General features: G+C 44.5%; 1 pseudogene; it reads right to left on the bottom strand.

Moving 5' to 3' along the window:
* LOC142251917 (uncharacterized) overlaps positions 1 to 25,983 on the bottom strand; it is a 35,497-nt pseudogene extending 9,514 nt beyond the window's left edge.
* Between the last annotated feature and the right edge of the window lie 241 nt (positions 25,984 to 26,224).

The following is a 26,224-nucleotide window of genomic DNA, read 5'->3' as shown; positions in this document are numbered from 1 at the left end:
AAGCATGACCCCAGTGTAAGACTTTTTTCCTGTCGGTCTCAGAGACATAGGTCTTCCCGGGCGGTATCTGGGCCAGGGTGACAGGAGCCACCGGAATAATCTTGCTAGGAGAGATGATAGGTTGGGTACTCTCTTCCTCCTGCTCCATGGGCATGAGAGACCTAGACAGGGCATCAGCGCGTACATTCTTGTCCGCGGGTCGGAAATGGAGCTGGAAATCAAACCTGGCAAAGAATAAGGACCACCTGGCTTGCCGTGGGTTCAGTCGCTGAGCGGACCGAAGGTATTCCAGGTTCTTGTGGTCCGTGTAGATAATCACGGGGTACACTGCTCCTTCCAGGAGGTAGCGCCACTCCTCCAGAGCCAGTTTGACCGCCAATAGTTCTCGGTCACCGATGGTGTAGTTGCGTTCAGGCGCTGAGAAGCTCTTGGAGAAAAAACCGCAAGTCACCATCTTCCCGGAGGAGGACTTCTGCATGAGCACTGCTCCGGCTCCTGAGGAGGAGGCATCCACCTCCAAGGTGAACTGGCGGTTTAACTCCGGTCGGTGGAGTACAGGAGAGGAGGCAAATGCTCGCTTCAGAGAGCAAAACGCGGCGTCGGCCGCAGGTGACCAGTCCTTTGGATTAGCCTCCTTCTTGGTCAAGGCGGAGAGAGGAGCAGTCAGGGCAGAGAAGTGAGGGATAAACTGGCGGTAGTAGTTGGCGAATCCCAGGAACCGTTGGATTGCCTTCAGTCCAGAAGGGGGAGGCCAGTTGAGAATGGAGGAGACCTTCTTTGGATCCATCTGCAGCCCTGTACCCGAGATGATGTATCCCAGGAAAGGGAGAGAAGACTGCTCAAAGACACACTTCTCATATTTGGCGTAGAGACGATTCTCTCTCAGTCTCTGTAGAACCAGCCGTACGTTCTCTCTGTGGGTCTGGAGGTCCGGAGAGAAGACAAGGATGTCATCCAGATAAACTACTACACAGATGTAGAGGAGGTCCCGGAAAATGTCGTTCACCAATTCTTGGAATACGGCAGGAGCGTTACACAGACCGAAGGGCATTACGCAGTATTCATAGTGCCCATCGCGAGTATTAAACGCGGTCTTCCATTCGTCCCCAGAGCGGATACGAACTAGGTTGTAGGCACCCCGAAGATCCAGTTTGGTGAACACACGGGCTCCTCTGAGCCGGTCGAACAATTCGGGGATGAGCGGCAGGGGGTACTTGTTTTTTATGGTGATCTGATTCAAACCCCGGTAGTCAATGCATGGGCGTAGGTCACCCCCTTTCTTCTTAACGAAGAAGAAGCCTGCTCCCGCAGGAGAGGAGGATCTCCGGATGAATCCCTTTGCCAGGCTTTCTGTGATGTAGGTAGACATGGCCCTGGTTTCGGCTGGAGACAACGGATATATCCGTCCTCGAGGTGGTGTTGTTCCTGGGAGCAGGTCGATGGCGCAATCGTAGGGACGGTGTGGCGGAAGTACCTCAGACTCCTTCTTGTCAAAAACGTCTGCGAAGGACCAATAGGCCGAGGGCAGTTCCGGTAGGTTCTCTGGAACCGGAGGTCGTCGGATGGGTTGTATAGACTTCAGACACCTCTCATGACAGGCGGAGCCCCATCGGGTGATTTCGCCAGTGCCCCAGCTGACTGATGGTTCGTGTCAGGTTTCCAGGTTTTCCAGTTCTCTTTTGAATGAGCTTGCCCTCAGTTAACATGGAGTTTTAAGGTTCTGTTGCCCTACTTCCTGTCCAGCTGCTTAAAAGGCCGCCTCTCAGCCCAGTCCAGTGCCTGAGTATACTGCTTGCTGTGTGCTCCTGCTTTGCTGCTGCTAATCCTGATTGCTTTTGGATCCTCCTAAAGACTACCGACCGACCGACTCTGGACCTTACCCGGTTTCTCAAGCTGTGCCCGGATTCCGTCTGCCATCTTAGGTCAGCACTCTGCCCGGTTCTCTCTGGTTCGTAACCACTCTGGACAATCATCCCGTACGGACACTCCTGGACTTTTACCGCTTGCCCCTTGTGTCCCGGCTGCTGCGCATTTAGGCCTTCCGGGGTGATTGCCGGACAGTCCCTGTATAGGGGTTCGCTCTGGTGGTCTCCCTGGGGGAGTCCGGTGCGTGGCCCCGGGAATTCCCTCCGCTCCGTTTCGGGAAGGTATTGTGTGTATTTGTATTGCTGTGTTTGTTCCGTTGTTATCTACCGTGGTTACAGATTATAAAACATCTTGTATCAAAAACTCGTCTCTGCTGAACATTGCCCTACGCTATCGAAATCCTCAGAACATATAATAAGTATTACAGTTCGTGTGTCCGCAACCAGGGAAGTCCCAGCAGGATTTGATGGGACATGTGTGGAAGGACGTAGAGAGCGATGTTCTCGGTGTGCAGGGCACCGATACGCAGTTCGACCGGCCTGGTGACCCAGGAGATGGTATCAGCGAGGGGTCTCCCATCCACAGAGGCAATCACTAGGGGCTTATCGAGTAGAGTAACAGGCAACTGGTACTTGTCCACCGTGGCCTGCTGGATGAAATTGCCTGCTGCTCCAGAGTCGAGGTATGCCTCAGCCGTGAAGCGCGTCTCTCCCGCTGACACTTGCACGGTCCACATAACCGGGTCTGAGAGAGTCCCAGCACCTAGGGTGGCCTCTCCTACCAACCCTAGGCTTTGGAGTTTCCCGGCCTCTCTGGACAGGAGCGTAGCAGGTGTGTGTCCTCTCCGCAGTAAAAACAGAGACCCTTGGCGAGCCGCTCTGCTCGACGTTGTTCAGACCGCCGTACTCGGTCAATCTGCATGGGCTCGTGGACGGGAATCCCAGCTGTTGATGACTGAGGTACGGAGGGCTTCCGTGGAGGAGAGGCATGCCGTACCGGACGTCTCTCACGAGATAGCTCTTTGGAGCGCTCCTGAAAACGAATGTCCACTCGAGTTGCTAGGGCAATCAGGGCATCTAGGGTGGAGGGCACGTCACGACCCGCCAACTCGTCTTTGATGCGACTCGAGAGTCCTTCCCAGAAGGCGGCTGTTAGGGCCTCATTATTCCACCCGAGTTCTGAAGCCAAAGTGCGGAAACGGATGGCATATTGGCCTACCGTCAGTGTTCCTTGACGTAAGCGGAGAAGGGATGAAGCAGACGCAGAGGCGCGTCCCGGCTCGTCAAAGGTGCTGCGAAAGGCCTGCAGGAACTCTTGAAGGTCCTTGGTCATAGGGTCCTCCTTCTCCCACAAGGGGTTCATCCACGCCAGTGCCTCGCCCTCTAGGTGAGACATGATGAAGGCGACCTTGGCTTGGTCGGAGGCAAACAAATGTGGCAGCTGCGTGAAATGAAGGGAGCATTGGTTTATGAAGCCCCTGCAGGTCTTGGGATCTCCGGCATAACGAGGTGGTGAAGCCAAACGGAGTCGGGAAGCATCCGAAGAGGCTGCCACGGGTGCGGGAGCCGTGGATTGACTAGTGGAGGCCCGGAATGTTGAAGGCGTAACTGCCGCTTGTAACGTGTACAGGCGGGTGTCCACGGAAGTCATAAAGTCCAACATGCGGGTCTGGACTTCACGCTGGCGTTGGAGTTCCTCTTGCAAGGCCGCTAGTGCTGCAGCGGGATCCATGGCCTGATCTTACTGTCAGGGCCAGGCGGTCGGGCAGACCCAGGAGGTGGATCCACTGGTCCGAACTCTAAGATGGTGGTAAGGAGTCCGGTAGCTGAAGCACTATGGGCAGCAGAACAGTCCGTGCAAGTGAGTGTAACGGAGAAGTCCCTGGGACCACGGAGTCACAGATGGTAGTCCGGGTGACGTAGCTCAGGTTCGGAAGCCGAGATGAGGTCAGGCGGGGTCCGGAACCTTTGGAGCGAGATGACGGGTCACCGCAGGGATCCGAGATGGTACGGACTGTCAGATGGCAGACGGACAGCGTGCGGGGTTCGGGATTCAGCAGGACCGGATGCCGAGGCAGGATCAGCTCTAGAAGAGAGATACGTGAGTATGGCAAGGAGACACAAGGAGACCTGACTCCTAGCTTGGAAAACACGAAGATCAGGCCCCGCCCCCTTGGACAATAAACCCTTATATACCCTGTACCTGTTTAGCTTCATTTCCTGTTAATGGACGCTGGCCCTTTAAGAAAGGGTCAGTGACCGCGCGCGCGCCCTAATGCGCATGCGCGCCGCCCGGGTGCCAGAAGCCAGGGAAGGAAGCTGAGGGGAGGACGCAGGGGAGCCGGCCAGGGCCTGGGAAGCCGTCAGACGCCGGGATCGGAGGCCAGGGAACCTGGGAAGGACGGGCACCGGAGGCTGGAGAGCGGGGAGCGTGGCAGGTGAGCCGGGGAGCGGGGCTGAGGACCCGGGGAGCGGGGCAGAGGACCCGGGGAGGGGAGCCGAGGACCCGGGGAGCGTGACAGTACCCCCCCCCCACGCCCCCTTCCCCGCAACCGGGACATGAAGGCACGGATCAGAGGAGTGCCCACGTTCTCCCTGGGCTCCCAGGACCTATCCTCAGGACCATACCCCTCCCAGTCCACCAGGAAGAACTGTCGGCCTCGAACAGTCTTCATGGCCACGATATCCCTTACCGCATAGATGTCGTCCTCGGCAATAGGAGGAGGAGCCGGACTGGCAGCAGAGGAGAAGGGACCAAGGAAAACCGGCTTGAGCAGAGAGACGTGGAAGGAGTTGGGAATCCGCATCGTGGCCGGAAGCCTCAGTTTGTAGGAGACCTCATTGATCTTGCTGAGGACCTTAAACGGCCCGATGTAGCGAGGACCCAGCTTGTAGGAAGGTATCTTCAATCGGATGTACTGGGAAGCAAGCCAGACCAGGTCACCAGGAGAGAAACACGGAGGGTCCAGGCGCCTCTTGTCGGCGTGTTTCTTCATCCGCTGGGAAGCGCGCCCAAGGGACGCCTTGACAGAGTCCCAAATGGTAGCGAAGTCACGGGCTACAGTATCAGCAGCAGGGACATCCGAAGAAGGGGATATAGGCAACGGGATGGAGGGCTGAAGTCCGTAAACGACATGGAAGGGAGACTTGGAGGACGACTCACTGATGTGGTGGTTATGGGAGAATTCAGCCCAAGGCAGAAGCGTGGACCAGTCGTCGTGATGGGCGTTGACATAGTGACGTAAGAAGGAGGTCAAGATTTGATTGACCCTCTCCACTTGGCCATTAGACTGAGGATGGTAAGCAGAAGAAAAGTCCAGAGTCACTCCCAGATGTTTGCAGAGCGCCCTCCAGAAGCGGGAGGTGAACTGGGTTCCCCTGTCGGACACGATGTGGGATGGAAAGCCATGCAAGCGGAAGATGTGATGTATATAGGCTTCCGCGAGTTCCTGAGCAGAGGGCAGTCCGGCCATAGGGACGAAGTGAGCCATTTTGGAGAACCGGTCCACCACGACCCATATGACTGTGTGCCCGGAGGATAATGGCAAGTCCGTAATAAAGTCCATCGCTATGTGTTGCCATGGAACTGAGGGTATAGGCAGAGGCAGAAGACGGCCATATGGCAGGTGCTTGAGCGTCTTGTTCCTGGCACAAGAGGAGCAGGCAGAGACGAAAGCAGCGACGTCCGTGCGAAGGGATGGCCACCAGTAATGGCGTACAATCGCACCCCATGTTCTCTTCTGACCTGCATGACCGGCTGTTTTTGAAGCATGACCCCAGTGTAAGACTTTTTTCCTGTCGGTCTCAGAGACATAGGTCTTCCCGGGCGGTATCTGGGCCAGGGTGACAGGAGCCACCGGAATAATCTTGCTAGGAGAGATGATAGGTTGGGTACTCTCTTCCTCCTGCTCCATGGGCATGAGAGACCTAGACAGGGCATCAGCGCGTACATTCTTGTCCGCGGGTCGGAAATGGAGCTGGAAATCAAACCTGGCAAAGAATAAGGACCACCTGGCTTGCCGTGGGTTCAGTCGCTGAGCGGACCGAAGGTATTCCAGGTTCTTGTGGTCCGTGTAGATAATCACGGGGTACACTGCTCCTTCCAGGAGGTAGCGCCACTCCTCCAGAGCCAGTTTGACCGCCAATAGTTCTCGGTCACCGATGGTGTAGTTGCGTTCAGGCGCTGAGAAGCTCTTGGAGAAAAAACCGCAAGTCACCATCTTCCCGGAGGAGGACTTCTGCATGAGCACTGCTCCGGCTCCTGAGGAGGAGGCATCCACCTCCAAGGTGAACTGGCGGTTTAACTCCGGTCGGTGGAGTACAGGAGAGGAGGCAAATGCTCGCTTCAGAGAGCAAAACGCGGCGTCGGCCGCAGGTGACCAGTCCTTTGGATTAGCCTCCTTCTTGGTCAAGGCGGAGAGAGGAGCAGTCAGGGCAGAGAAGTGAGGGATAAACTGGCGGTAGTAGTTGGCGAATCCCAGGAACCGTTGGATTGCCTTCAGTCCAGAAGGGGGAGGCCAGTTGAGAATGGAGGAGACCTTCTTTGGATCCATCTGCAGCCCTGTACCCGAGATGATGTATCCCAGGAAAGGGAGAGAAGACTGCTCAAAGACACACTTCTCATATTTGGCGTAGAGACGATTCTCTCTCAGTCTCTGTAGAACCAGCCGTACGTTCTCTCTGTGGGTCTGGAGGTCCGGAGAGAAGACAAGGATGTCATCCAGATAAACTACTACACAGATGTAGAGGAGGTCCCGGAAAATGTCGTTCACCAATTCTTGGAATACGGCAGGAGCGTTACACAGACCGAAGGGCATTACGCAGTATTCATAGTGCCCATCGCGAGTATTAAACGCGGTCTTCCATTCGTCCCCAGAGCGGATACGAACTAGGTTGTAGGCACCCCGAAGATCCAGTTTGGTGAACACACGGGCTCCTCTGAGCCGGTCGAACAATTCGGGGATGAGCGGCAGGGGGTACTTGTTTTTTATGGTGATCTGATTCAAACCCCGGTAGTCAATGCATGGGCGTAGGTCACCCTCTTTCTTCTTAACGAAGAAGAAGCCTGCTCCCGCAGGAGAGGAGGATCTCCGGATGAATCCCTTTGCCAGGCTTTCTGTGATGTAGGTAGACATGGCCCTGGTTTCGGCTGGAGACAACGGATATATCCGTCCTCGAGGTGGTGTTGTTCCTGGGAGCAGGTCGATGGCGCAATCGTAGGGACGGTGTGGCGGAAGTACCTCAGACTCCTTCTTGTCAAAAACGTCTGCGAAGGACCAATAGGCCGAGGGCAGTTCCGGTAGGTTCTCTGGAACCGGAGGTCGTCGGATGGGTTGTATAGACTTCAGACACCTCTCATGACAGGCGGAGCCCCATCGGGTGATTTCGCCAGTGCCCCAGCTGACTGATGGTTCGTGTGTCCGCAACCAGGGAAGTCCCAGCAGGATTTGATGGGACATGTGTGGAAGGACGTAGAGAGCGATGTTCTCGGTGTGCAGGGCACCGATACGCAGTTCGACCGGCCTGGTGACCCAGGAGATGGTATCAGCGAGGGGTCTCCCATCCACAGAGGCAATCACTAGGGGCTTATCGAGTAGAGTAACAGGCAACTGGTACTTGTCCACCGTGGCCTGCTGGATGAAATTGCCTGCTGCTCCAGAGTCGAGGTATGCCTCAGCCGTGAAGCGCGTCTCTCCCGCTGACACTTGCACGGTCCACATAACCGGGTCTGAGAGAGTCCCAGCACCTAGGGTGGCCTCTCCTACCAACCCTAGGCTTTGGAGTTTCCCGGCCTCTCTGGACAGGAGCGTAGCAGGTGTGTGTCCTCTCCGCAGTAAAAACAGAGACCCTTGGCGAGCCGCTCTGCTCGACGTTGTTCAGACCGCCGTACTCGGTCAATCTGCATGGGCTCGTGGACGGGAATCCCAGCTGTTGATGACTGAGGTACGGAGGGCTTCCGTGGAGGAGAGGAATGCCGTACCGGACGTCTCTCACGAGATAGCTCTTTGGAGCGCTCCTGAAAACGAATGTCCACTCGAGTTGCTAGGGCAATCAGGGCATCTAGGGTGGAGGGCACGTCACGACCCGCCAACTTGTCTTTGATGCGACTCGAGAGTCCTTCCCAGAAGGCGGCTGTTAGGGCCTCATTATTCCACCCGAGTTCTGAAGCCAAAGTGCGGAAACGGATGGCATATTGGCCTACCGTCAGTGTTCCTTGACGTAAGCGGAGAAGGGATGAAGCAGACGCAGAGGCGCGTCCCGGCTCGTCAAAGGTGCTGCGAAAGGCCTGCAGGAACTCTTGAAGGTCCTTGGTCATAGGGTCCTCCTTCTCCCACAAGGGGTTCATCCACGCCAGTGCCTCGCCCTCTAGGTGAGACATGATGAAGGCGACCTTGGCTTGGTCGGAGGCAAACAAATGTGGCAGCTGCGTGAAATGAAGGGAGCATTGGTTTATGAAGCCCCTGCAGGTCTTGGGATCTCCGGCATAACGAGGTGGTGAAGCCAAACGGAGTCGGGAAGCATCCGAAGAGGCTGCCACGGGTGCGGGAGCCGTGGATTGACTAGTGGAGGCCCGGAATGTTGAAGGCGTAACTGCCGCTTGTAACGTGTACAGGCGGGTGTCCACGGAAGTCATAAAGTCCAACATGCGGGTCTGGACTTCACGCTGGCGTTGGAGTTCCTCTTGCAAGGCCGCTAGTGCTGCAGCGGGATCCATGGCCTGATCTTACTGTCAGGGCCAGGCGGTCGGGCAGACCCAGGAGGTGGATCCACTGGTCCGAACTCTAAGATGGTGGTAAGGAGTCCGGTAGCTGAAGCACTATGGGCAGCAGAACAGTCCGTGCAAGTGAGTGTAACGGAGAAGTCCCTGGGACCACGGAGTCACAGATGGTAGTCCGGGTGACGTAGCTCAGGTTCGGAAGCCGAGATGAGGTCAGGCGGGGTCCGGAACCTTTGGAGCGAGATGACGGGTCACCGCAGGGATCCGAGATGGTACGGACTGTCAGATGGCAGACGGACAGCGTGCGGGGTTCGGGATTCAGCAGGACCGGATGCCGAGGCAGGATCAGCTCTAGAAGAGAGATACGTGAGTATGGCAAGGAGACACAAGGAGACCTGACTCCTAGCTTGGAAAACACGAAGATCAGGCCCCGCCCCCTTGGACAATAAACCCTTATATACCCTGTACCTGTTTAGCTTCATTTCCTGTTAATGGACGCTGGCCCTTTAAGAAAGGGTCAGTGACCGCGCGCGCGCCCTAATGCGCATGCGCGCCGCCCGGGTGCCAGAAGCCAGGGAAGGAAGCTGAGGGGAGGACGCAGGGGAGCCGGCCAGGGCCTGGGAAGCCGTCAGACGCCGGGATCGGAGGCCAGGGAACCTGGGAAGGACGGGCACCGGAGGCTGGAGAGCGGGGAGCGTGGCAGGTGAGCCGGGGAGCGGGGCTGAGGACCCGGGGAGCGGGGCAGAGGACCCGGGGAGGGGAGCCGAGGACCCGGGGAGCGTGACATATATAGTCTATGTGCCTGCATGTATATATAGTCTATGTGCCTTCATGTATATATAGTCCATGTGCCTTCATGTATATACAGTCTGTGTATCTGCATGTATATATAGTCCATGTGCCTTCATGTATATAGTCCATGTGCCTGCATGTATATATAGTCTATGTGTCTGCATGTATATGTAGTCTATGTATCTGCATGTATATATAGTCCATGTGCCTGCATGTATATATAGTCTATGTGCCTGCATGTATATATAGTCCATGTGCCTGCATGTATATATAGTCTATGTATCTGCATGTATATATAGTCCATGTGCCTGCATGTATATAGTCCATGTGCCTGCATGTATATATAGTCTATGTGTCTGCATGTATATATAGTCCATGTGCCTGCATGTATATAGTCCACGTGCCTGCATGTATATATAGTCCATGTGCCTGCATGTATATAGTCCACGTGCCTGCATGTATATGTAGTCCATGTGCCTGCATGTATATGTAGTCCATGTGCCTGCATCTATATATAGTCTATGTGCCTTCATGTATATATAGTCTATGTATCTGCATGTATATATAGTCCATGTGCCTGCATGTATATAGTCCATGTGCCTGCATGTATATATAGTCTATGTATCTGCATGTATATATAGTCTATGTGTCTGCATATATATATAGTCTATGTGCCTGCATGTATATATAGTCCATGTGTCTGCATGTATATATAGTCTATGTGTCTGCATGTATATATAGTCTATGTGCCTGCATGTATATATAGTCCATGTGTCTGCATGTATATATAGTCTATGTGTCTGCATGTATATATAGTCTATGTATCTGCATGTATATATAGTCCATGTGCCTGCATGTATATAGTCCATGTGCCTGCATGTATATATAGTCTATGTATCTGCATGTATATATAGTCCATGTGCCTGCATGTATATAGTCCATGTGCCTGCATGTATATATAGTCTATGTATCTGCATGTATATATAGTCTATGTGCCTGCATGTATATATAGTCCATGTGCCTGCATGTATATATAGTCTATGTATCTGCATGTATATATAGTCCATGTGCCTGCATGTATATATAGTCTATGTATCTGAATGTATATATAGTCTATGTGTCTGCATGTATATATAGTCTATGTGCCTGCATGTATATATAGTCCATGTGTCTGCATGTATATATAGTCTATGTGTCTGCATGTATATATAGTCTATGTATCTGCATGTATATATAGTCTATGTGCCTGCATGTATATATAGTCCATGTGCCTGCATGTATATATAGTCTATGTATCTGCATGTATATATAGTCTATGTGTCTGCATGTATATATAGTCTATGTGCCTGCATGTATATATAGTCCATGTGTCTGCATGTATATATAGTCTATGTGTCTGCATGTATATATAGTCTATGTATCTGCATGTATATATAGTCTATGTGCCTGCATGTATATATAGTCCATGTGCCTGCATGTATATATAGTCTATGTATCTGCATGTATATATAGTCCATGTGCCTGCATGTATATATAGTCTATGTATCTGCATGTATATATAGTCTATGTGCCTGCATGTATATATAGTCCATGTGCCTGCATGTATATATAGTCCATGTATCTGCATGTATATATAGTCTATGTGTCTGCATGTATATATAGTCTATGTATCTGCATGTATATATAGTCCATGTATCTGCATGTATATATAGTCTATGTGCCTGCATGTATATATAGTCCATGTGCCTGCATGTATATATAGTCTATGTATCTGCATGTATATATAGTCCATGTGCCTGCATGTATATATAGTCTATGTATCTGCATGTATATATAGTCTATGTGTCTGCATGTATATATAGTCTATGTGCCTGCATGTATATATAGTCCATGTGCCTGCATGTATATATAGTCTATGTGCCTGCATGTATATATAGTCCATGTGCCTGCATGTATATATAGTCCATGTATCTGCATGTATATATAGTCTATGTGTCTGCATGTATATATAGTCTATGTATCTGCATGTATATATAGTCCATGTATCTGCATGTATATATAGTCTATGTGTCTGCATGTATATATAGTCTATGTATCTGCATGTATATATAGTCCATGTGCCTGCATGTATATATAGTCTATGTGTCTGCATGTATATATAGTCTATGTATCTGCATGTATATATAGTCCATGTGCCTGCATGTATATATAGTCTATGTGTCTGCATGTATATATAGTCTATGTATCTGCATGTATATATAGTCTATGTGCCTGCATGTATATATAGTCTATGTGCCTGCATGTATATATAGTCTATGTATCTGCATGTATATATAGTCTATGTGCCTGCATGTATATATAGTCCATGTGCCTGCATGTATATATAGTCCATGTATCTGCATGTATATATAGTCCATGTGCCTGCATGTATATATAGTCTATGTATCTGCATGTATATATAGTCCATGTGCCTGCATGTATATATAGTCCATGTGCCTGCATGTATATAGTCCATGTGCCTGCATGTATATATAGTCTATGTATCTGCATGTATATATAGTCTATGTGTCTGCATGTATATATAGTCTATGTGCCTGCATGTATATATAGTCCATGTATCTGCATGTATATATAGTCCATGTGCCTGCATGTAAATATAGTCTATGTGCCTGCATGTATATATAGTCTATGTATCTGCATGTATATATAGTCTATGTATCTGCATGTATATATAGTCTATGTGTCTACATGCATATATAGTCTATGTGTCTGCATGTATATATAGTCTATGTATCTGCATGTATATATAGTCTATGTATCTGCATGTATATATAGTCTATGTGTCTGCATGTATATATAGTCTAAGTGTCTGCATGTATATATAGTCTATGTGCCTGCATGTATATATAGTCTATGTACCTGCATGTATATATAGTCTATGTATCTGCATGTATATATAGTCTATGTATCTGCATGTATATATAGTCTATGTGTCTGCATGTATATATAGTCTATGTGTCTGCATGTATATATAGTCTATGTGCCTGCATGTATATATAGTCTATGTATCTGCATGTATATATAGTCCATGTGCCTGCATGTATATATAGTCCATGTGCCTGCATGTATATATAGTCTATGTGTCTGCATGTATATATAGTCTATGTATCTGCATCTATATAGTCCATGTACCTGCATGTATATATAGTCTATGTATCTGCATGTATATATAGTCTATGTATCTGCATGTATATATAGTCTATGTGTCTGCATGTATATATAGTCTATGTGTCTGCATGTATATATAGTCTATGTGCCTGCATGTATATATAGTCCATGTGCCTGCATGTATATATAGTCCATGTGCCTGCATGTATATATAGTCCATGTGCCTGCATGTATATATAGTCTATGTGCCTGCATGTATATATAGTCTATGTGCCTGCATGTATATATAGTCTATGTGTCTGCATGTATATATAGTCTATGTGCCTGCATGTATATATAGTCTATGTGTCTGCATGTATATATAGTCTATGTGCCTGCATGTATATATAGTCTATGTGCCTGCATGTATATATAGTCTATGTGCCTGCATGTATATATAGTCCATGTGCCTGCATGTATATATAGTCTATGTGTCTGCATGTATATATAGTCTATGTATCTGCATCTATATAGTCCATGTGCCTGCATGTATATATAGTCTATTTATCTGCATCTATATATAGTCTATGTATCTGCATGTATATATAGTCTATGTGTCTGCATGTATATATAGTCTATGTGCCTGCATGTATATATAGTCTATGTATCTGCATGTATATATAGTCTATGTGTCTGCATGTATATATAGTCTATGTGCCTGCATGTATATATAGTCCATGTGCCTGCATGTATATATAGTCCATGTGCCTGCATGTATATATAGTCCATGTGCCTGCATGTATATATAGTCTATGTGCCTGCATGTATATATAGTCTATGTGCCTGCATGTATATATAGTCTATGTGTCTGCATGTATATATAGTCTATGTGCCTGCATGTATATATAGTCTATGTGTCTGCATGTATATATAGTCTATGTGCCTGCATGTATATATAGTCTATGTGCCTGCATGTATATAGTCTATGTGCCTGCATGTATATATAGTCTATGTGCCTGCATGTATATATAGTCTATGTGCCTGCATGTATATATAGTCTATGTGCCTGCATGTATATATAGTCTATGTATCTGCATGTATATATAGTCTATGTGCCTGCATGTATATATAGCCTATGTGCCTGCATGTATATATAGTCTATGTGCCTGCATGTATATATAGTCTATGTGCCTGCATGTATATATAGTCTATGTGTCTGCATGTATATATAGTCTATGTGCCTGCATGTATATATAGTCTATGTGCCTGCATGTATATATAGTCTATGTGCCTGCATGTATATATAGTCTATGTGTCTGCATGTATATATAGTCTATGTGTCTGCATGTATATATAGTCTATGTGTCTGCATGTATATATAGTCTATGTGCCTGCATGTATATATAGTCTATGTGTCTGCATGTATATATAGTCTATGTGCCTGCATGTATATATAGTCTATGTGCCTGCATGTATATATAGTCTATGTGCCTGCATGTATTTATAGTCTATGTGCCTGCATGTATATATAGTCTATGTGCCTGCATGTATATATAGTCTATGTGCCTGCATGTATATATAGTCTATGTGCCTGCATGTATATATAGTCTATGTATCTGCATGTATATATAGTCTATGTGCCTGCATGTATATATAGCCTATGTGCCTGCATGTATATATAGTCCATGTGCCTGCATTTATATATAGTATTTGTGCCTGCATGTATATATAGTCTATGTATCTGCATGTATATATAGTCCATGTATCTGCATGTATATATAGTCTATGTGCCTGCATGTATATATAGTCTATGTATCTGCATGTATATATAGTCTATGTATCTGCATGTATATATAGCCTATGTGCCTGCATGTATATATAGTCTATGTATCTGCATGTATATATAGTCCATGTATCTGCATGTATATATAGTCTATGTATCTGCATGTATATATAGTCTATGTGCCTGCATGTATATATAGCCTATGTGCCTGCATGTATATATAGTCCATGTGCCTGCATTTATATATAGTATTTGTGCCTGCATGTATATATAGTCTATGTATCTGCATGTATATATAGTCCATGTATCTGCATGTATATATAGTCTATGTGCCTGCATGTATATATAGTCTATGTATCTGCATGTATATATAGTCTATGTATCTGCATGTATATATAGCCTATGTGCCTGCATGTATATATAGTCTATGTATCTGCATGTATATATAGCCTATGTGCCTGCATGTATATATAGTCTATGTATCTGCATGTATATATAGTCCATGTATCTGCATGTATATATAGTCTATGTGCCTGCATGTATATATAGTCTATGTATCTGCATGTATATATAGTCTATGTATCTGCATGTATATATAGTCCATGTGCCTGCATTTATATATAGTATTTGTGCCTGCATGTATACATTGTATATCTGCAATAGATCGTAGACAGTATATTTGTATACCTGCTTGGTTGGGTCACTATATATTTGTGGATGTTAGGGTCCTGTCTTGCGGTTCCTTATCTCCCCCTCTAGTTTCCTGACATTTTTTACCTCAGAATCGCTCCAGTTTGGTGTCACTTCTCCTGTCATGGCCACGACGCTTCGGCTATACCTCAAAACATCGTCTCCACATACCTGACTCCATTCCTATCACTCACTGGCTGAAATATTTATATATTTGTGGACGTTGGGGTCTGGTCTTGCAGTTCCTTATCTCCCTCTCATTTCCTGACACTTTTTACCTCAGGATCGCTGGAGTTTTGTGTTACCTCTACCGTCATGGCCGCACTGGCTTTACTTCATGACGACGTCTCCTGACAGCGGACTCCATTCCTATCACTCACTGGCTGAAATATTTTTATATTTGTGGACGTTGGGGTTCCGTCTTGTGATTCCTTATCTCCCTCTCTCATTTTCTGACACTTTTTACCTCAGAATCGCTCACGTTTTGTGTCACCTTTACTGTCATGGACGCACTGGCTTTACCTCACGACGTCTCCTCGCAGATGACTCCATTCCTATCACTCACTGACTGAAATATTTATATATATTTGTGGACGTTGGGGTCCCGTCTTGTGGTTCCTTATCTCCCCCTCTCGTTTCCTGACACTTTTTACCCCAGAATTGCTACAGTTTTGTGTAATTTCTCCTGTCATGGCCGCTTTACCTCATGACGTCGTCTCCTCACAGCTGACTGCCGCCCCGACCCCTGTCACTCATCTGACTGGCCGCACCCTCCCTGCTGTCAATCAAAGGCTGGCCATGTCCTTTATTATTTTAGTAAAATATCTGAGAAAAAAATAGACGTTTTGCCCAAACATCAAACAAAAAAGCAAACGGGAACAGTGTAGAGAACAAGGGTTTGGTTAGCAGGGATCAGTCACAGATCTATAAGTAATTTAAAGAGTGTGACCCCCCCTGTTACCCCCCCAAAACTCAATTTAAACTACTTATACAGTGATATAAGGGACTTAGCCCCTATTGAAATGATCCCTGAAGAGTCGATTTCACTTTATGCGCAATTCACGAAATGCAAATGGAAACAGATCCGTTAGGCCAGATCCGTTGCAGTTGCGTTTCGGTTCGGTTCATTTCCAATGGAGTCACGGCGGAATGCGGTCACATGCGGTTGCGTGCGTCACACGCGGCCGCATGTGGCCGCATCTTGTCGCGATTCCATTGGAGGTGAATTGAGCTGGAGCGCATCTGCAACGGATCCGGCCCTGCGGCAAAATTCCGCTGATGTGAGCGGCGCCTTACCTGATCGCAATTTATCTTCCATTTGAAACAGATACAGTACAAAAACAGTAGATCCTGTACAAATGCAAGAAAAACGAATGGCTAAATAACAATCAGGTAACGGATACGTTTTCCATAGACTCCAGTGTTAAAAAAAACGGATCCTGCAAAAATATATATACAGTACAGACCAAATGTTTGGACACACCTTCTCATTCAAAGAGTTTTCTTTATTTTCATGACTCTGAAAATTGTAGATTCACATTGAAGGCATCAAAACTATAAATTAACACATGTGGAATGAAATACTTAAAGTGTGAAACAACTGAAAATATGTCTTATATTCTAGGTTCTTCAAAGTAGCCATCTTTTGCTTTGATTACTGCTTTGCACACTCTTGGCATTCTCTTGATGAGCTTCAAGAGATAGTCACCGGAAATGGTCTTCCAACAGTCTTGAAGGAGTTGCCAGAGATGCTTAGCACTTGTTGGCCCTTTTGCTTTCACTCTGCAGTCCAGCTCACCCCAAACCATCTCGATTGGGTTCAGGTCTGGTGACTGTGGAGACCAGGTTATCTGGAATAGCACCCCATCACTCTCCTTCTTAGTCACATAGCCCTTACACAGTCTGGCGGTGTGTTTGGGGTCATTGTCCTGTTGAAAAATAAATGATGGTCCAACTAAACGCAAACCGGATGGAATAGCATGCCGCTGCAATATGCTGTGGTAGCCATGCTGGTTCAGTATGCCTTCGATTTTGAACAAATCCCCAACAGTGTCACCAGCAAAGCACCCCCACACCATCACCCCTCCTCCTCCATGCCTCACGGTGGGAACCAGCCATGTAGAGTCCATCCGTTCACTTTTTCTGCGTCGCACAAAGACACGGTGGTTGGATCCAAAGATCTCAAATTTGGACTCATCAGAGCAAAGCACAGATTTCCACTGGTCTAATGTCCATTCCTTGTGTTCTTTAGCCAAAACAAGTCTCTTCTGCTTGTTGCCTGTCCTTAGCAGTGGTTTCCCAGCAGCTATTTTACCATGAAGGCTGCTGCACAAAGTCTCCTCTTAACAGTTGTTCTAGAGATGTGTCTGCTGATAGAACTCTGTGTGGCATTGACCTGGTCTCTAATCTGAGTTGCTGTTAACCTGCGATTTCTGAGGTTGGTGACTCGGATAAACTTATCCTCCGCAGCAGAGGTGACTCTTTGTCTTCCTTTTCATGGGGAGGTCCTCATGTGATCCAGTTTTTTTGTAGCGTTTGATGTTTTTTGCCACTGCACTTGGGGACACTTTCAAAGTTTTTCCAATTTTTCGGACTGACTGACCTTCATTTCTTAAAGTAATGATGGCCACTCGTTTTTCTTTACTTAGCTGCTTTTTTCTTGCCATAATACAAATTCTAACAGTCTATTCAGTAGGACTATCAGCTGTGTATCCACAAGACGTCTGCACAACACGACTGATGGTCCCAACCCCATTTATAAGGCAAGAAATCCCACTTATTAAACCTGACAGGGCACACCTGTGAAGTGAGAACCATTTCCGGTGACTACCTCTTGAAGCTCATCAAGAGAACGCCAAGAGTGTGCAAAGCAGTAATCAAAGCAAAAGGTGGCTACTTTTGAAGAACCTAGAATATAAGACATATTTTCAGTTGTTTCACACTTTTTTGTTAAGTATTTCACTTCACATGGGTTAATTCATAGTTTTGATGTCTTCAATGTGAATCTACAATTTTCAGAGTCATGAAAATAAAGAAGACTCTTTGAATAAGGTGTGTCCAAACTTTTGGTTTGTACTGTATATACCACATATATGGTATATATATATAAAAAAAAATATTATATATTTATTTAAGCAATTTCTTGTGCAAAACTGACTAAACATAAAAATAAATAAATATATACAGTTTATATTGTGATCATATCGACCTTCAGAATTTTTAAAATGTATTTATTTTTTAAGTAATTTGTGTAAAAGTGACTAAACATAAAAATAAATAAATATATACAGTTTATATTGTTGTGATCATATCGACCTTCGGAATTTTAAATTTTAAAATTTATTTATTTTTTAAGTAATTTGTGTAAAAGTGACAAAACATAAAAATAAATACATTTTATATTGTTGTGATCATCATATCGACCCTCAGAATTTTGTTTTTATTAAATTATTTATTTTTTAAGTAATTTCTTGTTCGAAAAATATATTATGACTATATAACACAATTTTTTAATTCATTACTGTTTTAAGTAATTTCTTGTGCAAAAGTGACAAAACAAAAAAAATGAAATAATGTTTATATTGTTATGATCCTTGCAATTTATTTATTTTTTTTTTTAAGTAATTTCTTGTGCAAAAGTGACAATACATAAAAAAACTAAATACATTTTATATTGTTGTGATCATATCGACCCTCAGAATTGTTTTGTTTTTATTTTGAAAACGTTATGGGAATATGGTCATAAAGAAATACATTAAATAAATATATAGATATACATATACATATATATATATTTGTTTTTTAAGTAATTTTGGAATTTATCTATTTGTTTATTTTTTAAGTGATTTCTTGTTCAAAAGCCCACACATAGAAGTTATTCAGGAAAACCATGTTGTTGTTCTTCCATAAACAGCGCCCCCCTGTCCTCATGTTGAGTACATGGTGCTGCACCTCACCCTATTCAGATCAATGGAGTTGGGAGGAAGCACCACATATAACCTTGAGGACACTTTATTTTGCAGGAAAACAGATTTTTTTCTAATTTTGTAAAATTCCCTTTAACATCTGTATGTTTTTTCCTTTTTGGCTTTGAGTAAATGCAGAGTAGGACCGCCAGCCACATTGTGCATCATCCACAGGATTTGCCAAAAATGTATAGTAGATTCGGATCTCCCCAATGGGGCCATGACAGCCAAGAGATGGCTAGAATTCCCATTCATGGATACTCCAAGCAATGCAACAGTATCTAATTCTAGAGATAATAAGAGTCCCATTGGTGAGATCTGCATGTACTATCCATTATGTAATATGCATGGATATGACATAAATATATAATACCCTTTAAAGGGGTTGTTCACTACAGGCAACCTGTCACGGTACACTAGAAGAAGCTGAAGTTACAAGCAATGTAACTTCAGAGTGCAGTTAGCAGGTCCACCACCAGAGGGCAATAGAGTAGTCAGAACACCAGGTCAGCAGCAGGAGGTCTCGTCAATAGCACAGGGATAGACAAATCGTGGTCAGGTGATAGGCGAGTGTCAGAAGCCGAGAAGTCACAGATACAGTCGAAGGGAGAGACGGAGGTCGGGGCCAGGAATGTGGATATGGGTCAGATGCCGGGAAGCCCAACTGCAAACAAGAGAGGAGGACAAACAGGTTAGGACTGGGATAACACAGGTAGAAGAAAAGACCGGGTTTATGCCGCGCTGAAAACCACTGATGCGTGTAAATTAAAAGATTTCCTTTTTATTGGATAGTTCCTACGCGTTTCAGAGACATCCGTCTCCTTCCTCAGGAAAAGAAATCATATTACAGCAAGGCCGCTTGGACCTATATATAAGGAGCAAACAGCCATGTATGCATTAAGGACTGCCTGTATGACTCAGAGCTGATGACTCAGAGCCACATGGTAAAAAAAAAAAAAAAAAAAAAAAAAAAAAAGGGAGAAGAAGAAGAAGAAAAAAAAAAAAGAAAAAAAAAAAAAAAAAAAGGGGGAGATGGAACGATCGTGAATAACAGAAAAAAGTGTCTGATAGAGCATGATCCCAAGAAACATGGATAATTCCAACAAAGGGAGTACTGGAGAAATAAAAAATAAATAAATAAATGAATGAATAAAGACATGAAAACACTTGTTCCTCGTGTTATTTAATAAAGTCAGGGGGGGAAGAAATGTGAGGGATGTGTTCAAGATGGTGTGCGAACCTATGAAGTATAGGTGAATTTATTAGTGTTTAGTCCTCTACTCTACATGGGGATACAGAGATTTAGAGTGAAAAATCAAAACAATGTGTAAAAAAGTATATATATATATATTGAACTATATATGGGGATACAGCGATCGTGAGTGAATATCCAGAGGGACGTGAAAAAAATCTTTTTAAATTTATTTATTTATAAATAAAACTATAAAGAATGAGGAACTGCAAGGGCACTGCGATTGAAAATTATTTTGATTAAAAATGTTTATAATGTCCGACAATGACAAAAAGAGCGGGCTCAGTGAGGAAACCACTAAAAAAGAGGGGGTTGGAGACATTTATATAAAAATGACGTCCAGGGATTTTTACTTTCTAATGCTTAGTATGCATTCTATTTTTGAAAAGGAGACATGCTCCGGTAATAAGTGAGTGAGTGGAAAAAAAAAAAAAAAAAAAAAAAAACTAGGGCACTTGCACAATAGAGGTGATACAAGTTCAAGGAAACGAGGGGTGACACCAGAGTTCACTACAGTGCAAGCCAGATACAATGCGCTTGCGCTAGACAAGCAGACAGGGAGGTTTTGTCAATCTAGCGGCAATGAGTGCAAAGAGTGCAGAGAGACAGCAAAAAAAAAAAAAAAAAAGTTTACCAAATGCATGTAGCAGTCATTTGCATGAAGAGTAAGAGTATTAACGAGAGATGGAGGAACATAGGGGACTAATACAGAAACGCAATAGAAATAAATAATAAATGGTAAAACAATAAGACTATACTTATTGTAGATATATATAGGACAGTGTCAATATAAAAGTACATACAATAAAACAGAATAAATGGGTAAAAAGTTTGTTAGCACTAGATATAAAAACAACGGCCAAGCCACTATATAAAACCAGATAAAAGGGTACTTCATAACTGATAGGGGATAAAAAGCGAATTAATAAAACAAGTCAGTGACCTCATTTAGACCAAAGGGTTTTAATGTATTTAGTTTGTTGATCCAAAAGGTCTCCTTTCTGCTCAGGGTTTCCATTCTATTGGGGGCATTTGGGGCTATCTGCTCTATTGGTGTAATATTAAAAACCATCCCCTTATTGTGTTTCAGAGCGCAATGCTTAGAGAGTCCGTGGAGCATATAGCCTATCTTCACATTGTGCCTATGTGAATTTAGCCTATTGTGGAGGGCCTGACTCGTCCTTCCTACATATTGTTTTCCGCACACACAGTCTACTAAATATATAACAAAGTCCGACTGGCATGTTAAACGACTTCTGATGGGGAAATTTTCTGAGCCCCCCTGAGAGCAGAAAGTGGTCCTTTTGTGGCAAATACTTTTACAACAGAGACAATTTTTGAGACCGCATCTATAGGAGCCAATTATGGTAGCTATTTTTTTCATCAGCAGAGGTGCTTTTAACCTGCTGGGAGCTATAATATTCTTGATGGTCGGCGCCCTTCTAAAGGTAACCCCTGGGCGAGCAGGTAACATATTTCTAAGAATGGGGTCACTTAGTAATATCCCCCAGTGTCTGGAAAAAATATTTCTAATGGTTACATTGTCACTGCTGTAAGTAGTGATAAAGTTAGCAGAAAAATCGCCCTTTCCAGCAGCATTAAAAATCCCTCTTGTACCCGAGATAGATGCGGTCTTTTTGGGTTTCAGCATGTCTGTTTGTTTCAACTTGGCTGTTTCTAGGTAAGCTTTTTTCATCAAAGACCTGGGGAAGTCCTTCTCAATGAAGCGATCCCTCAAAATCCCAACCTGTTCTTTAAAATCAGCATCTAAGGTACAATTCCTTCTAATCCGTTTATACTGATTTATGGGGATGTTGTGCAACCACTTAGCATAGTGTTCACTGTGATTGTGAATGTAACTGTTCGCATCTACTTTCTTAAAGAAAGTTTTTGTAAGAATTTTGTGGTCTTGATGAAATATGGTGAGGTCCAGGAAGTGTGTCTCCTTTTCATGCACAGTGGGGGCAAATTGCAAGCCCCAATCATTATTATTTAGGGTGCTGAGGAAGGATTCTAAATTATTATGTTTACTGTCCCAGATGATGAACAGATCATCTATAAATCTTTTGTAGACTATGATGCTGCTATCAAAAATCCCATTTTCGATGTGTAATAATTCAAAGACCCCATAAATAAATTTGCGTATGAACAAGCTGCTTTCGAGCCCATGGCTGTGCCAAGGCACTGGTGATACAGTTTGCCATCAAAAGTGAAAAAATTATTATTGAGAATGAAGCTCATTCCCTCCACTAAAAAATCTTTTTGGGGTTGTGGGATTCTGCTGTCGTTCTCAAGAAAATATGAGAAACAAAAAAGTCCTAGGTGATGGTGAATATTAGAATACAGGGATGCTACATCAATAGTAAGAAATGTGTAGGAATCCTTCCATGGTATATCCTTTATAAGGTCAATGAGATGGGCTGAATCCCTAAGGTGGCTATTTAAACTAGAGACATGTGGTTGCATGATTTGGTCAATATAATTTGCTAAATTAGCCGTCAGGGAATCTATACCAGATATTATGGGCCTCCCCGGGGGATTTACCAGACTTTTATGGATTTTGGGAAGGTGGTAGAAAAATGCCATACTGGGGTCCTTTACTTGTAGAAATCTCTTTTCAGATGAGTTTAAAATATTTAGATCCACTGCTTTTTGTATCAAGATCTTATAGGCTGAAATAGCTGATTCATAGCAATTTTTATCTACTGTCTCATAGTACAAGGGATCAGATAATATTCTGGACGCCTCTTTAAGGTAATCAGTTCTATTTTGGATTACAATCCCCCCCCCTTTGTCAGCCGCCCGTATGACTATATCAGGATTTTTCTTGAGATCATTCAGGGCTGTTCTTTCAGCATTTGAGAGGTTATATTTGAGTTTCCTTCTACTGTTCGTTACCTCCTTTAGATCTGCTAATATTAAATCGCTGAAGGTTTTGATAAAATGCCCCTTACTTTCTGTGGGATAAAATCTGGATTTTGGTTTAACCATAGTGTGACAAAAGGGGTCTGGTTCTTCTATAGGGGCGGGGGTAGCATCCCCTTTCAATAAAAAGTGCCTCTTTAGGGTGAGCTTTCTTATATAGCTCTGTACGTCCAGAAATATATCAAAATCCTTGGATTTATAGGATGGGCAAAATGAAAGACCTTTATTAAGTACCCTTAATTCTCCTTCGTTTAAAACATAATCCGAAAAGTTAAAAATATTAGTGGTGGACCTATTGATACCAGATTCATTGGTTAGGCAACCCTTTTTTCTTTTTTGTTTGTGCCTGTGCCCTGCTCGGACTCCTCTATTGTATTTTTTCGCTTTTTGGTGGATCTTGGTATCAGAAAATCTGTAATTGTCCCCCCTCTCTGGCTCTTGGCTGGGGGCAAAAAGGGTACCAAAGGTGTTACTTTATTGGAATTATCTATGGTTATTTTGTCGTTACCCATAGGCCTGTCAGGTGCAGCGACCGTATCCTGTACTGCACTCTGTACTGCAATCTGTGCTGTAGGAAGGGGAATGTAGTCGTCATGGGTGGACAGGTCCAGTAGATCAATGAAATCTTGGTCTTGTGTGATATCCTTTTCTCCTAATGTATCATTTAAACCAGGTGACAATAATACCCTTTCATTCCTGATTTTTTCTATTTGTAACCTGATCTTGGCAAGGTGTTCCCTAGTCTCCTCAAGAGTTTTAGGGCCAGAGGGGTCAGTACGGCTCCTAGAGGTGGAGGGAGGGGTGGTCCCTTTGGTGCAAGATGGTCTGTCTATGTTGGATTGCAGGAAGACCTCATCCACCAAAAGGTCAATCTTGTCTGGGGGTCTATTGATACCATTATGATACAAGTAAAATATATCTTTGTACCGTGTTAGCCAGTAGAGATAAAAAAATTGTTTAAAAGAACAGAGAGTCCTCAGTGGTTGATACCTTTTAATGGCTAACTGAAAAGATGGTAATAATTGCAAGCTTTCGAGACTACTCAGGTCTCTTCATCAGGCATGGTATAACACAAAATCTGAAGAGTCACGTATTTATACACAACAGGACTTAGAATAGTGCAGTAAAAAAAAAAAAAAAAAAAAAGAACAAGTTATATGAAACAGAACTATCTCTATGGCAGGGGGACAAGCTGTTCTAGCCATAAATACTGCTGCAGTTCAGTGTGAAAGTTTTATTGTCCTTTGATAAGGGTCTGGTCCAGGGCTGTGACATGCTCGGATGGTCAGAGGAGCACATCTTTTAACTGATGTAAAAAGACATGAATCCATGAGACACATTCATTCCTTCTCTGAATGTGTCAAAGGTCATCATAAGTTTGTACTCCCGTAGTCTCCTATCTCTCTGGGACTTGAAGTTTCCTTTCAATACCAGCAATTTCATGTCCATGATGCTGTGGTCTGGGTTACAAAAATGTTTGGCCACAGGTAGATCCATCCTTTTTTCTCTAATTGTGTGGCGCCACACAATTAGAGAAAAAAGGATGGATCTACCTGTGGCCGAACATTTCTGTAACCCAGACCACAGCATCATGGACATGAAATTGCTGGTATTGAAAGGAAACTTCAAGTCCCAGAGAGATAGGAGACTACGGGAGTACAAACTTATGATGACCTTTGACACATTCAGAGAAGGAATGAATGTGTCTCATGGATTCATGTCTTTTTACATCAGTTAAAAGATGTGCTCCTCTGACCATCCGAGCGTGTCACAGCCCGGACCAGACCCTTATCAAAGGACAATAAAACTTTCACACTGAACTGCAGCAGTATTTATGGCTAGAACAGCTTGTCCCCCTGCCATAGAGATAGTTCTGTTTCATATAACTTGTTCTTTTTTTTTTTTTTTTTTTTTACTGCACTATTCTAAGTCCTGTTGTGTATAAATACGTGACTCTTCAGATTTTGTGTTATACCATGCCTGATGAAGAGACCTGAGTAGTCTCGAAAGCTTGCAATTATTACCATCTTTTCAGTTAGCCATTAAAAGGTATCAACCACTGAGGACTCTCTGTTCTTTTAAACAATTTTTTTGATACCATTAGTATCGGTTGTTTTTATGGTGTTTTTTGTGGTTACAGGGATAGTATCATTGGTTTTTAGATTTTTGTCATTATTATTCTGCTTATGAAACCTGCTATTAACAAAGCTCCTTTTACTGCTGTGATTATTATTAGTTGAGCTGTGTCTCCTAAAGCTCATTTTTCTAACAGGGAGATCTCCTGCGGGGGGGGCTACATTTGCCCGAGTTTTCTCTTGCCTGTCCCTTTGGAGCTTTCTAGATTTTCTAATGATTGTATCGTGTTCTAATTGCAGCAGACGTGTATTTATACTAGAATTTAAATTCCTATACTCAGGATGTAGCATATAGAGAGTAAGTTTACTATACAAATCAGAAATTTTTGCAGCAGATGCTACAGCAATGCTGGATCTTTTCTCATGAAGGCATAACAACATACCTTGCATGCAGTTCATAAAGAGTCCATCCCATTTAGCCGTGAAGGTAGGGTCCTGTGGAAACGGAGAACTGCGATGGATTTGCAGCCCCCTAGGGCAGAGTTTTTCTTCCATGTAAATGGACAAAAACCTTGCATCAAGACTATAGTGCAGTTCCTCTTTCAAAAGGTCCTCAAGAGAGTGAAAGAGTTTCTTCATATTGGAGGTTTCCTCCTCTGTGAAGGATAATCCTGCATCCATAACGGTGTCCTCAACGAAATCCTCTGGAGATCCGACCGTTTGTAGTATGAGCCTTTCTCTGGAGGATAGGCGGTTTTCAAAGTAATCCATGATGTCTGCGTACAATGTAGTCAAGGACCCTCTGCAGCCGGTTTTCAGCGCGGCATAAACCCGGTCTTTTCTTCTACCTGTGTGATACAAAATTCCTCTCCCGGGGCTGCAGCTAAACCACCGGGCACTCACAGGCTATCATAAGGGGTTGTGACTGGCACAACCTCACCAGGTGAGTGCTTCTTTGTCTTGTTTGTCCACCCTCATACCGGGTAAGACCCTATTGCGCTTTTTTCCCCTT

This window comes from Anomaloglossus baeobatrachus, chromosome 9, assembly GCF_048569485.1.
Source record: "Anomaloglossus baeobatrachus isolate aAnoBae1 chromosome 9, aAnoBae1.hap1, whole genome shotgun sequence".
Taxonomy (NCBI): domain Eukaryota; kingdom Metazoa; phylum Chordata; class Amphibia; order Anura; family Aromobatidae; genus Anomaloglossus; species Anomaloglossus baeobatrachus.
This window is presented reverse-complemented; position numbering and strand designations above follow the sequence as displayed.